The sequence below is a fragment of the Aphidius gifuensis genome, linkage group LG1 (genome assembly GCF_014905175.1).
Source record: "Aphidius gifuensis isolate YNYX2018 linkage group LG1, ASM1490517v1, whole genome shotgun sequence".
Lineage (NCBI taxonomy): Eukaryota > Metazoa > Arthropoda > Insecta > Hymenoptera > Braconidae > Aphidius > Aphidius gifuensis.
The window spans coordinates 25,618,045-25,631,387 of record NC_057788.1 but is presented as its reverse complement, the minus strand read 5'-3'; the positions used below and the strand labels follow the sequence as shown (position 1 = coordinate 25,631,387).

Below are 13,343 nucleotides of genomic sequence, written 5' to 3'. Positions count from 1 at the left end.
TATTTATATTATTTTCTATATTCTCTGTATTTGTATAAATTATAACTCCATTGAATGCCATGAATAAACAAAAAATCATTGTTAATAAGTACATTTTTTTTTTTTTTTTATGTATTTATTTAGAAATTATTTTTGTAATTATAAAAAAATTAAATTAATAATTTAATATATATATGTCGTATATATTTTTTTATTCTAATTTATTTCTTAATTTTTGTTGCAGATGATTCAAATTTCAATAGGACAAGATGATGGCATTAATCGAGAATCTTCATCATCAACTGCAAAAGAGTAAGTTTTTTTATATATATTTTATGATTAAAAAAAAAATTTTAACATTGACGATTTGTTTTTAAATAATTATTATACATTATGATGCATTGGAGCAATGAATTTCAATTGTACAAAAATAACCATATAATTTCGCTTTTTTTTTTAAATAATCAAAAATATTTTGTTGTTAAATATATTAAATTTTCACGTGGGAATCTGCAACAATATTTTGCCTGTGCATTAGACTGAAAAATAAAGAAAAAAAATTAATAAAAAGATTTAAAAAAAAAAAACGGGATTTAGTGAATAAGAAAAGGATATGAAAAAAAAAAAAAAAAAAAGAAATAAAATAAGGTGGATATAAAAGAATAGGATTCACCCGAATGAACACAAGTATGACCCTTTTTTATTCATGCAATAAAACGGCCAAGTAGAATCGTAATATCATTCTTCAATAAAATATAATAACAATAATAATGATGTCATGCACTTATGAATTCTAATAATATATATAATAGAGGTGAGAAACAGGGGAGCTGATTTTAGATTTTTATATCAGGTATATTTATAATTTATTATTAAATCTTTATACATATAATATATAATTTTTTATACCAACAAATAGATCAATATTTAAAGTATTATTTTATTATCCATTTTTTGAATAATATTTATAAATTTACCAAGTATTTATTCTTCAAGATACTCGTCATTTTATGCTTTTATATCTGCCTCTATAATATATATTTAAAATATTTTCTTTGAATCGTTTGATATAATATTTACCAAACTTTTTCATAAAATTTTTCTCAATTTTTTTTCTTTTTTTTTTTTACATAAACATACACGTGTCTTTAAATTTTTTTTATCTGTTTTATTTTATGTATTTAAAATCATTTTTATATTTTATTTTTATTTATATATTTCTATGGAGCTGTATCCAGTTAAAATACTTGACAAAAAACCCCTATTTAAGGCGACAAAGGGAAATTTTTTTTTTTTCGAGTACTTTTCAAGTACATGATAATAATATTTAATTTTGAGTCGCAAAATTTCTGGTTTTTGAAAAAAAATAATAATTTTTTTTTACAAAGATTTTTGTCGACATATATTCAGGTATTCTTGTTCCAGTTTTTTTTAAAAATTTTTTTTTCGTGTTGACAATGTTCTTTAGATATATAATTGTCTGAGAATTTTCGAAAATTTAATTTTAATTTTATCTAAATATAATTTTTAAAATGAATTGAATTTTTTTTCTTTTTTTTAATGCTGAGTTTAATGTATGTTAAAATAATATTTTATTTATTATGTTTTTTTTTTTCATCATGAAAAATGCACATTTGCGGTTACAATTAGTCCTAAGGAGTTTTTGAATGTTGGCAGATGGTACTTCCACAATTTTGATTTTGAACAATCTAAGTATGCGATGTTTTTCGCCTCAATTCGTATATCGCTATAACTACAGTAAGTGTGTGCGATGTTGGACCAAAAAAAAAAAAAAAAAACGAACAAAAAAAAATGAGCACGATCCATCAGGGTGGCATTTTAGCTGCTCTCGTCGCTTTTTAATAAATTTTTATCTTTTTTTCCCCAATTTTTTTTTTTTTTTACCCTAGTTGTCGGTTCTCATATATGCTTTTTTTTTACTCATTTTTTTTTTCCCTCACACATTCAAAAATTATCGTAAATACGGAAAACATTGAAAGATATGATGAAAAATCGACGAAGCGAATCAGGTGAAAGGAATCCTATGTCGCCTCTATATATAATATATATATACTTATATATTTATTTTATTTTTTACTAAAAAAATCTCGTTCACCCTAGTTTTTTTTTTTTTGTCTATTTTCACTTTTTTTTATTTATTTTTGAACAAATAGAAATAAGTTTAAAGACGAGTGATTTGAAAACTTTTATAAGTATCATAAATTTTTTTTTAATATTTAGTATTGATTGTCAAAGTATTTTATCAACCCTTACTGATATTTTTTCTTTTTAGCAGATGAGTTTTTCAGTTTATTTATAAATATAAAGAAAAAAAAAAAAAAATTATTTTCTCTTACGGGTCACTGATAACCCGCTTCGAATTTTCCATTATTATTTTTTTTTTTTCGATTATATACACATACTTTTATTTTATTTGCCAAAATGATCGCCTTTTACAGCCTAATACAATTTTTTTTTTTTGTTATTTGTATAATTTTTTTTTCTATATAAGAGATCAGCGAAAACGTTCATTAATTTTACGAAAAATTCAAATAGGCGGAGTTGAGCTGAAAAGAAAATGACTGTCGTTGGGTAAACATATAAAATGCATGACTGATGGATTATTTTTTTCCAAATATCAGACATATGTAGCATTTTCTTTTTTTTTTTTTCACCTTTTTTTTATACTCGAGTTGTATTCATTGTTGGTGTGATGACATACGGCAGGGGGTCGTTTTCTATATGCGCTACAAACAAAACTCTAATTTCCATGTAATTTTGTCGTCATTATATTGATGCACCATATGCAATTGTTTTATTTATTTTTCAAGTTAAAAATATTATTTGAAATATGGATAATATAATAAAAAAAAAAAATTTAATTATTACTTTAGCACGCGTACACATTTATATAAAAAATATTATTATATGTCATTTATGCGGGGCCGCGTGTTTTATATAATTTTTTTTTTTTATTCATTTTTTTATATGCGTGAACAATTAACGTATATATATATGCATTTACAGCCGTTTCAATTTTTTTTTTTATTCTTTTTCACTTATATGACACATAGCATAAACTGACTTCTCCACTCGACCGTTACTAATGATTTTTTTTTCTGTCACCTTTTATCATCAATTGTTCATTGTTCCATAAGGTCATTTTTTTAATATATATATTTTTTATAATTTAAAAAAAAAAAACCACAATAACTGTTGAAATGATATTAAAATTTAAAATAAAAAAAAAAAAATTTTTTTGCTCCTTTTTCAAAATAAACTTCAAAATATAAAAGGATTATAGTTAAATTTATATGCACATGTTAGAAATAAAATTTGAAAAGATATATATTGATGAAATGACTCTTTGAATTATATATATATTTCAAATATATAATCGTAAAAATTTTTCATTTTTCAAAATCAGATTAAATTTAACATTTAACAGGGATGATCAGGAAAAAAGAGGAAAAAAAAAAATTTCATACATGCGGGTTCTTGGTTAAATATTCAGTAAAATTTGTGAATAATAAATATCACGATAGAATTTCATATATGAATAAAGTCCCGGTGTATACACAATCAGCCTCCAACCGGCAAATAAAACGCACCGGCTCATTTTATTCTATCCTTTTTCTATTGAATGTTGTATTTTATTTTCATCGCAAAACAGTAAAATAGCACGGGTATATACATATACAAATAAACATAAAATATATATATAGGCAGCTGGCCCGCATGTATGAAACTTGGTAGAAAACTTACATTTACAAATAAACATGTATATATATTTTAAAAACGACGGTCTACATATATAAATATACAATCGAAAAAATTATATGAAAAAAAAATAAAATACTACAGTAGAATTATTTTTTTTTGATTTTTTTTTTCTCGTATTTTCCATTTGACCGTTGTCATCTTTCTTATATTATTTTCCACCCCCTCATGTAGCCCACTCTGTCTTTTATAAATAAAATTTATGTAAATTAATAAACATAAACTAAGAAAAAAAAAAAAAAATGAAAATATATATATTTGCACAAGTCAGAGTGTAAAATTATGAAGGTCAAGAATATATAAAAATAAAATTCATGTACCCCTGTCATGAGGGTGAAAGTTATTCAAAAAGAAATAGATATAGAAGGTGAAATGTTTTTTTCTATTCTTATATATTTTCTTTTTTTTATTATTTGTTAGTCAATGGAATAATAAGTTTGTTATTTGTTGAACATTGAAAAATCAACATTACATAACAATAATTTTTCTTGACCCCAATATACAAAAGTCAAGTTTTCTTTTTTATTTCTTTGAATTTTATATACAAACTTAATATATATAACCAAGTATATATACATATAAATTGCAAGTATATTGAAAAAATTGAATAAATAAAATTTAAAGAAAACATTTAAGTAAATAAATTTTAAGTTATCGCATCTTTAAGTACATATACATTTTGTTTATAAAAGTTTTTATTTTTATTTTGTAAACCACATTTGTCACGTTTACATTATGATTTCACGCGCGAAAGCTGCAAAATATATATAACTGACTATAACTTGAAAAAATAATAATAATAATAATAAATAAATAAATTAATGTAAAAACCTGTCATATTGAGGGTGAAATATAAATCATTGAAATTTTACAATATCTAAAATTAGTTATGGTTATACAGTGTTAAGTCATTCGACAATTCCCGCCCTGTCTTCACAATATGATCTTGAGAAATGGTCATCATTTGTATAACTTGAAAAAAAAAAAACAGTACAATTTTTTTATTTCTTAAACTAGGGGATTTAAATATCTAACACCATTAGACGTGTTAAAATCAACAATAACATCTAAAAAAAAAAAAAAAAAAAAAAACCAAGCGCCAAAAGGTTAAAAAAAAATAAAAGACATTTGAACTGGAAAAAAAATTAATCAAACGACCCTTAAAATATATCCCTATATATATATGCTGACATATTCTGTAACGGGTGTATTGAGAATTTTTTTTTTTTATTTCATATATATATAATATTAAGCGCGTGGCCTAAATTTTGACATATGACAAATCGTTTTTGACATATAGACCATCAAATAGTATCCCCCGCCTTGAATTCAATCAATCAGTATGATTTTTGCTGACCAACAGTATCTTAGTTGAATAGCTGCGCGACCGTCACCAATAAAATAACAACAACAACAACAACAACAATAACAACAACAAAAAAATATCTGTGGTTTTAAAAACTGCATTTTTAGTGGCTTCTTCTTCTTCTTCTTCTCCTTTTTTTCATTCAAAATAATAAAGTAGAGCAAAGAAAAAAAAAAAATAATCAAACTTGAGGTAAATAGGTATATAGATGAATAGTAAAATATATATAAGAAGATTATTCAAAATTGAAACATGCGGATATATATAGAAATAAATATGGATATTATATGAATTACTGAAGTTGAATGCCATCTGTCAATGATGCGAATAGATACCATCAACCAAAATCATCAATATGAATATATAAAGAAAATGAAACTTTCTTTCAAGAGGTCCATCATCAGTAGAATGAGATCAACCATATGAGAGTCAAGAAGAAGAAGAAGATCCATTACTATGATTTTTCTTCAAGAGGGTTTTTTTTTTTTTTTTAGAATTTATTATTCAATGTATAACTCCCCTGTCAAGTAATTGGGCCACTACTGTATAAGGCCCAATATCTCAGACGCAAGTTATAAAAGCTCTTGAGGATCGTCTTTCAAACGCGCGCGTGCTCTGCTAAACACCAATACGCGTGCGGCGGGGGTGTCTACCACTTATTTGTTCTCATCCCATAATACTTTTATATAAAAAAAAAAAAAATCTAAATGTCTATTCTATATATTATATTTCTTTTGGTCTATTTCGTTTTTTGGCTATTTATTCACCACACACAAGCTATGGACCATTGGCATCAAACAAATCGTTTTCTTACATTTGCCTTACTCGTCGTCTTACACATATATACTGTATATAGGTATATATGTATCAAAAAAATAAATAAATAAAATAATAATTTTGTCGGTGTATATAAGAAAAGAAAAATTGTCTTGGCTTTTGTATATATATATACTTAAATATATGATATTTATGAATAGGAACACCAGGATTAGTTTGTATTGGTATGGTTTTTTCCTACATTCATAACGGCCGTGAGATTTTTTGACGTGAAAAGAGATCATAGTACTTTTTTTTGTCATGGGTCCTACACAAAGTACTCACCTTGCTTTTTTTTAAAAAAAATATTTTTTCTTGGGTTACCTATACGGACAATTTGCACTTCCGGCCTCGAATTCTAATTTTTTTTTTTTATTATTATTTTTTACAATTGTCTATATGTACAACTTCCACTTCTTTTACTTTATTTTTTTTTGAGTACTCGTTTTTTGATTTTTTGGCTTACTCCTTCGTCTGTCTGAGTTTTTTTTTTTTTTTTTTTTTCAATTGAGGGTAAAACCTCTTCGTCAAGCACGCGCGTGCACTCTCTCTCTCTCTTACTTTGTATAGCTTAAATTTACGAGTTAATAATGGGAGCAGTCATTCTTGAAACCACAAAAATCACACTTGAGTGAATTGTAATTTCTTGAGGTTTTAGATCTTCTATATGTATACTAATTTATATAGGTATATATGTTTTCACGCGAACATGACTCTTCAGAAATGAAAAATTTTTATGTTTAGGACGATTAGCACGAGCCATTTAATCTTTGGATTTTCTTATATTTTTTTTTTTTCCTTTTTTATTCTTTATATTATTCATAAAATTTTTTTTTTATTTGTATTATTCTAATATTATATATATTTGATTCTTTTATTTTGGTATAGAAATAACTATTGTTTGAGAGTTAATGTCTTGACTGGTTTCTTTCAAGTACCAAACAACCCTTTTTTTTTTTTTTCAAACATGAAGGGTCAATCATGCAAACTATATTAATAAAACAATAAACGATGCATTTAAATAATTTTATTATTATTTCTTATATGAAAAAATAAAATAATCATAATCATAATGAAGAAAATATGAAAAAAAAAAAATGAAGCATTTGTTTGTTCCTGTGGTTCCACTATAATTTACATTATCATTTGATCCTGAAAATCTTTTTGTGATTGACTTTAAAAAACGATCCAGCTGTCTCGTAAAAAATGACACGTGCGGGAGTGTCTTTTTTTTTTTTATTCTTCACTCATCTTCCTTCATATTATCCCTGCACTGGAAAAAAATAAATATATATATTTATATCTAACATACCTCAGACCTTACCTAAGTCTATTGAAAATTCTACCTGGAACATAAAACCTGACATGCGTAACCTGAATTTTTTTTTCTTTTTAAAACTATATTTTTATCTATATATACTTTTCTCTTTTCTTTCGATATCATTTCTTTTTTTTTTTTTAGCAATAAGGATACTCTTTTTTTTTTTTTACCGGTGATGACAGATTCAAAGACCGATTTATTCCGTAAAAAAGGTCGGTAGCTTTTTGCTCTAAATAAATTTCAACCTCTTGAAAATACTCTTGACAGTTTATTAAAAAAATTAAGAGTATCCTTTTTTTTTTTTTATCAAATATTATTCTGTAATGCATAGTCGCCTGCAGATAGTCACCTTGTCCATATATGTATATTGAAAATAGGGTAGTAAAAAGGCTTTACGATTCTACCCCTCTTTTTTATATATCATAATTTTGTTCTTTTTTTTTTTCACTTTGGGATATATATACATTTTTTCACGTAAATAAGTCAAAACGATCCAATTTGTCCAGCAGACACCTCCCTCACACATATGGCCCATGAATTTTCTGCATATGTTGCAAACAATTTTATATACACACATATACGTTTACTCATCATTCGTCTATTCATAATAATATATATTTCAGTGAAAAATATGAATTATAATAATACAAAATACAATAGAAAGATGACAATTGAATTTTTTTAATTTTATTCTTTTTTTGCATTTTTTTTTTTGAAAACAAAATCAAACTGCAAACAATGATACTTTATTTACTTGTAACATAGAGATATTAAATAAATATATATATATGAAAATAAAAATTGTATAATCATCTGGTAGCATTGTGATTTTATCCAGTCGTTGATGATGAAGATAAAAGAAAAAAAAAATGGCTAGTCACCCACGTTGATGATGATTGGGTTGGGTTGGATTGGGATGAAAATAAGAATCATTTCAGCAATGCAGAAAAAAAAAAAATGAATAATGTTTAGAAAGAGGGAGGGAAAGCCAGTTTCGAGTGGTCAAAGTGGTCAAGTCTGGTTTTTGAAAAAAAAAGTTTGAAAAAAAAAAAAAAGGGAAGTGGGGAGATTTTGATGATAGTGGGGTAGAGATGAAACTGGACGGTCCCAATGCTTTTATATATGTTAGTCTAAGCTTAGGTATTTTATTTTTTTTCTTTATTTTATTTAGTGTGTTAAAGTGAGCACACGGCAACACAACCCCCTCACTTCGACAAAGCCTACATAAGGCCCCAGCATTTTTCCCACCACGTCAGTGGTACGACAGTCGTTGTCGCGCACAGTATGCAGTTAATATATATATTTTTTTTTTAATATTTAATTTTATTATTTACAAATAAATATAAATTTTTCACTAGCAAGTTATTGTTTTTTTTTTATTTAATTTAAATTATATTACATGGTTATTCTAGTCTATGTTTTAATAAAAAATAAAAGTTTTTTAATCAACAATAATTTGGATACTTGATCATTTGTGATTAACAATTTAGTTAATAGTTGTGAGTGATTATTAATTATTGTTTAATGAACTGTTAAGTGGTGGTATTAAATAATAAAAAATATATATATATTTCAAGGATCATTGAATGTATTACAGACAGCAAAGGTGATAAATAATTTACAGTGAGTTTTTTTTTTTTTTTTCTTCATTTTAGGATATAAATATTGTTTATTTGGAATTTGTTATTAATTTTAATGAAATTTTATATGTGATATTAACACACAATTATTTTATTTTATTTTTTTTTTCAAATTGGAGTAATCTAATTTTTACTTTATTTTTTTTATTTTGTAAACAATCATCATAAATTTGAAATATTAATGAATTAATTTGGTTTTTCGTAAGAGTTACTTTTGGAGTAATTTTAAAATTTTACTCCATAATATTGAAAAGTTAATAAAGCTTTGTTTTTTTATTATAAAAAAATATATTAACTGATAAATAATTTAAAAAATAAAAATTGACTTTCAATGTCATATGAAAAATTGCATGACGGTTAAAACTTACCCGTATAAATATCATGACATATATCCATCAGTATAATAATACACATGTGTGTTCTCAGTACTCCCTGTATTTAATACTCTAGTAGAAACGTCATATATACCTGTACGTTAGTGCCTATCACGCATGGCTGAAAGGGGTTGTACATGCGATTTTGCCTCCTTCAAATTTACGCACATATATGCTCATAATAATACATTTTTTTTTTTTTTTATCAATTTTAATATTATTTTTATTTTATTATTATTATTAATATATTTTTTTCATGTGTGCAGCACTCTTGTATACACGTCCTTGATTCTAGATTTTAAATGTTTTTTTTTTTTTTCATTTTACTCAGTCAACGGTGCAAGAAATATGTTAATCGAATATCACAATCTTAAATCTTAAATAAGTCCCAAAAATTATTAGCCATATGAAATACGATGTGTAAAAGAATCAAAAGAAGAATGCAACTAAGGGCCTATAAAATTTTTGCTTATTATTATTATTATTTATGTAGAAATTGTTTTGTTAATTATTTTTTTTTTTCATATCGTTCTTTCATGCTCGACCAACCGCAACAAAATCATTTTCATTATCATTGAATAATTGTACTAGAAAATCCGATCGAATTATACATATATATGACCCTTTGTAATATTATTAAATTGAAGGATAATTTATTACCTGATGAAATTTTAGCAATGAAAATATAAAATTTTATATAAACTTGGCAATGATTTATATATTTAACAATACAATATAATGATATAAAAATGCTTCGATTTTAATATAACAAAATAACCGCGATGTTAAAAATTTTAAAATACCACCTTGGCACGTGTTCATTTTTTTTTTTTTTTTTTTACAAACTTTTGTAATAGGTACTTGAGAATCATATAAATTTTTAACGACATTTCTAGCGGTTGTTGGCCCTCTGATTTTCAAAGAAACAAGGGAAAAAAAAAATTTTTCTTCTTTATATTTTTTTTGTCTGTGTCAAGATAATAGAAAAAAAATTTAGGGAGAACTAGAAAAATGACAGGCATATCACCCCTAGTGTCCAGTACATGGCCAGCAAAATATAAGGGCGAATAAAAAAGAAAGAAAAAAAAAAAAAAAAAAAACAAGTGTCAGTTTGTTAGAAAGCACTCAAATTGACGTTTGTCCATGGAGAAGAGAATTGTAGTGAAATAAATGTCAAATGAAAAATTTCTGTACTTTAATAGGGATGATGTACCAAGATGTCTTTTAAAAAAAAAAAAACAAAAATAATCTATATAAAAAAATTTCAAGAGGGTGTATTGAAGACGACAGACGCCGGCAAGTAAAATAAAAAAGAATTTCAGAAAAAAACATAAACATTCAGTTGATAAAAAAAAAATATATATATCTCGAGTTTTGCGAGTTGAAACGCATGCGTGAGACTAGATGCATCTGCCGATCGAAAAAGAGTCCAATATATATAGCTCTATATACCATACATGCACGAATAAAAATCTCAAAGAGAAATAAAATGAAAAAAAAAAAGTACAAAAAGAAACTTGGAGCAAGAAGACCCACGGTTTCTATACAAACTTTATCCTCGCATATATATTTCTACACCGCAAAAATCCACTTTATATTAGCAATAGATTTAAAAAATTTATCTCAGTATATTTAAAAAATATATAATTCACTAAAAAAAAAAAAATTGCAAGTCAACCCTTGTATATTGCTATATATATAAGTCCAGTTTATCTTGGTGTCCGGTTTACCTTTAAATATATATCAGAGTCTAAAAATTCTCTCACCCTGTTGAATACAAACCCCCATTTTTATATTGTCAAAAATAAAAAAAAAACCTTCTATTTTAAAAAACATCATCTTTCTCACTCTATATAACCTTTACCTCTTTTTAGTCTTTCATTTTACTCATTAGAATAAACCTGATGCCCATTCGCTAACTCGTATACGTCAAAAAAAAATAACCAGAGCATATATTCCCTCGATAAAAAGAAAGAACAAAACAATGAAAAAAAAATATATTTAAAAAAAAAAAAAATACACACACACACACACAAGGGAAGAAACCAAGAAAAAAAAGTAGAAAGCCTAGTATGTAGAGACACACAGGAATAAAGAGGATTTAATGCATATGCATAAGTGCAAAATAAAAAAATAAAAAAAAGATTTTTAGACCTTAGAAAGCCAGCATGTGTTCGCGATACACACGCGACTGGTTTTTCTGGGTGTTCTGGTGGGTTAAAATATATGTCTGATGGGTTAGATCGAAAAGCCTTCTAGCTATATATATATGACAAAACATATTTATTCTTTTTTTTTTTTATTTTTAATTTAACCTGGTTCAAGTGGGCTTTTATCATGGGAACATAATTTTTTTTAATATAAAAATGATAGCAGGTGATGAATTTATATCTACTTCAATAATAAAACTCTCACAGATATTTTACTCTTATAATTTGATTTTTTATCTCATTTATAAAACACTTTTTTTTTTCTGAATTAAATTATAAATTATAATATTAAAACAAAGTAGATTTAAAAAACTTACTAAATCTGTGATAAAAATTAAAAAACATAATATCCCATTTTGAACCAATTCAATGTACTTATAACAACGAACTAGTGCTTTTACTTTTACAAGTCATATGGAGTGTGTGTCATACATATATATGTATAATAAAGAAATATAAAAATCCGTGTAAAAAGGCGGATTGTATATATTGTATAGACGTCCCTTAAAATTTCAAAGACATATATTTATATACATGAAATAGAAAAATAAGAAAAGAGAAAGAAAAAAAAAAAAAAAGTTTTAAAAATAAATAAATGAATATAAGGCTGCAGTCTTGTATATAGACTATATATTTTCGCGATTTTTAAGTAATGGTTTTATGGGGGTAGCAATCATGTATGTCTTTCAAACTTTTGCTGATCTGTATATGACATTTGTCCTTTTTTAAATAAATATATATCTCAAGTTTGTATATGTTATTATAAATCTGTATATGATTTTTACATGTACGTATGTATATAATGTATATAAGGACTATTTTTTTTTTTAAGGTAATATTCTCTTGTGTTTGGCACACTCGGGCCCCCTTAAAAAGGGGATCAGGTACGGGGGTTACCTTTGCTCACCTGCCTATTTTCTCTATCGTATATATATAAAAATTTATATATGTGTTCTAATACCACTGCAGTACATGATTTATATAACGAGAAAAAAAAAATATATATATATATAGGATAGAGAAAAAAAAAACCCTATCAACTGTCTAAGACTTTGAAAAAACCTTACAAAAATCTTTCTGAATTCACATGTATGTAACATACATTTGTACTGATTTACCCCTCGACAAATATCTTTTCTTTTTGCGCCAAGTTTTTGCATCTATCTTCTTTTTTTTTTTTTGGTTCAGCTTGTTGATCTTTTTCTAAATTTATACCTACTTTTATTGTTAACCATCTAAACGAGACCAAATTCAACTTGGTATATCTATCTTTCAATGTATCTTATACACAAACGTGTCGGTTCTTCTTATTTCAATCCCTCTTATTTTTATTTTTATTTTTTTGAGATTGCCTACTTGAAGCAATATACCCTCAACACTGTACTGACACGAGCCTGATGTATAAAACATTTTGTTATATCCAACTGCCATTCGCTCCATTTCCCTTGTCAAATAATCAACTACTACCTTTAATAAATTTATATATATATATTTTTTTTCTTTCTTATTTTATATTATCTTATAGTATCTCTTTGTGTGTGAAATTTTTTCATTTTATTTATTGTTATTATTGTTGACAACAGTCATCAAAAAAGATAATCAAAATTGAATTATTCAAGTGAATCAATTAATAGCTCAAGTATTTTTACATGTAGTTTTTATTGTATTTAAATGACAATTTTCTAAATTTATATTTTATTTAAAAAATTGTGTAGTAGGAAATTATTAATTTATTTCAAGTATGACTTGTGTGTTTGTCGATCACAATTGATCACGTGCACATAATGACACTTAATTAGGTTCATAAAAATAAAAAATTATTTAGTTGCATCGTTATCTACCGTTGAAAGGGTCCGA

The 13,343-nt window shown here is 25.3% G+C and overlaps 1 protein-coding gene across 10 annotated transcripts in view; it reads left to right on the top strand.

Moving 5' to 3' along the window:
- The window catches only part of LOC122856438, a 65,676-nt gene that overhangs the window by 34,238 nt on the left and 18,095 nt on the right, over positions 1 to 13,343 (top strand). For 7 of the 10 annotated variants that reach the window (XM_044158169.1, XM_044158154.1, XM_044158139.1 and 4 more), the window contains exon 1: positions 8,656 to 8,885. The gene's annotated coding sequence lies outside the window, so the exon portion shown is untranslated. Of the gene's footprint in view, positions 1 to 223; positions 292 to 8,655; positions 8,890 to 13,343 lie in introns of those variants that run through there. The other 3 variants (XM_044158115.1, XM_044158124.1, XM_044158132.1) reach the window with 3 other exon arrangements.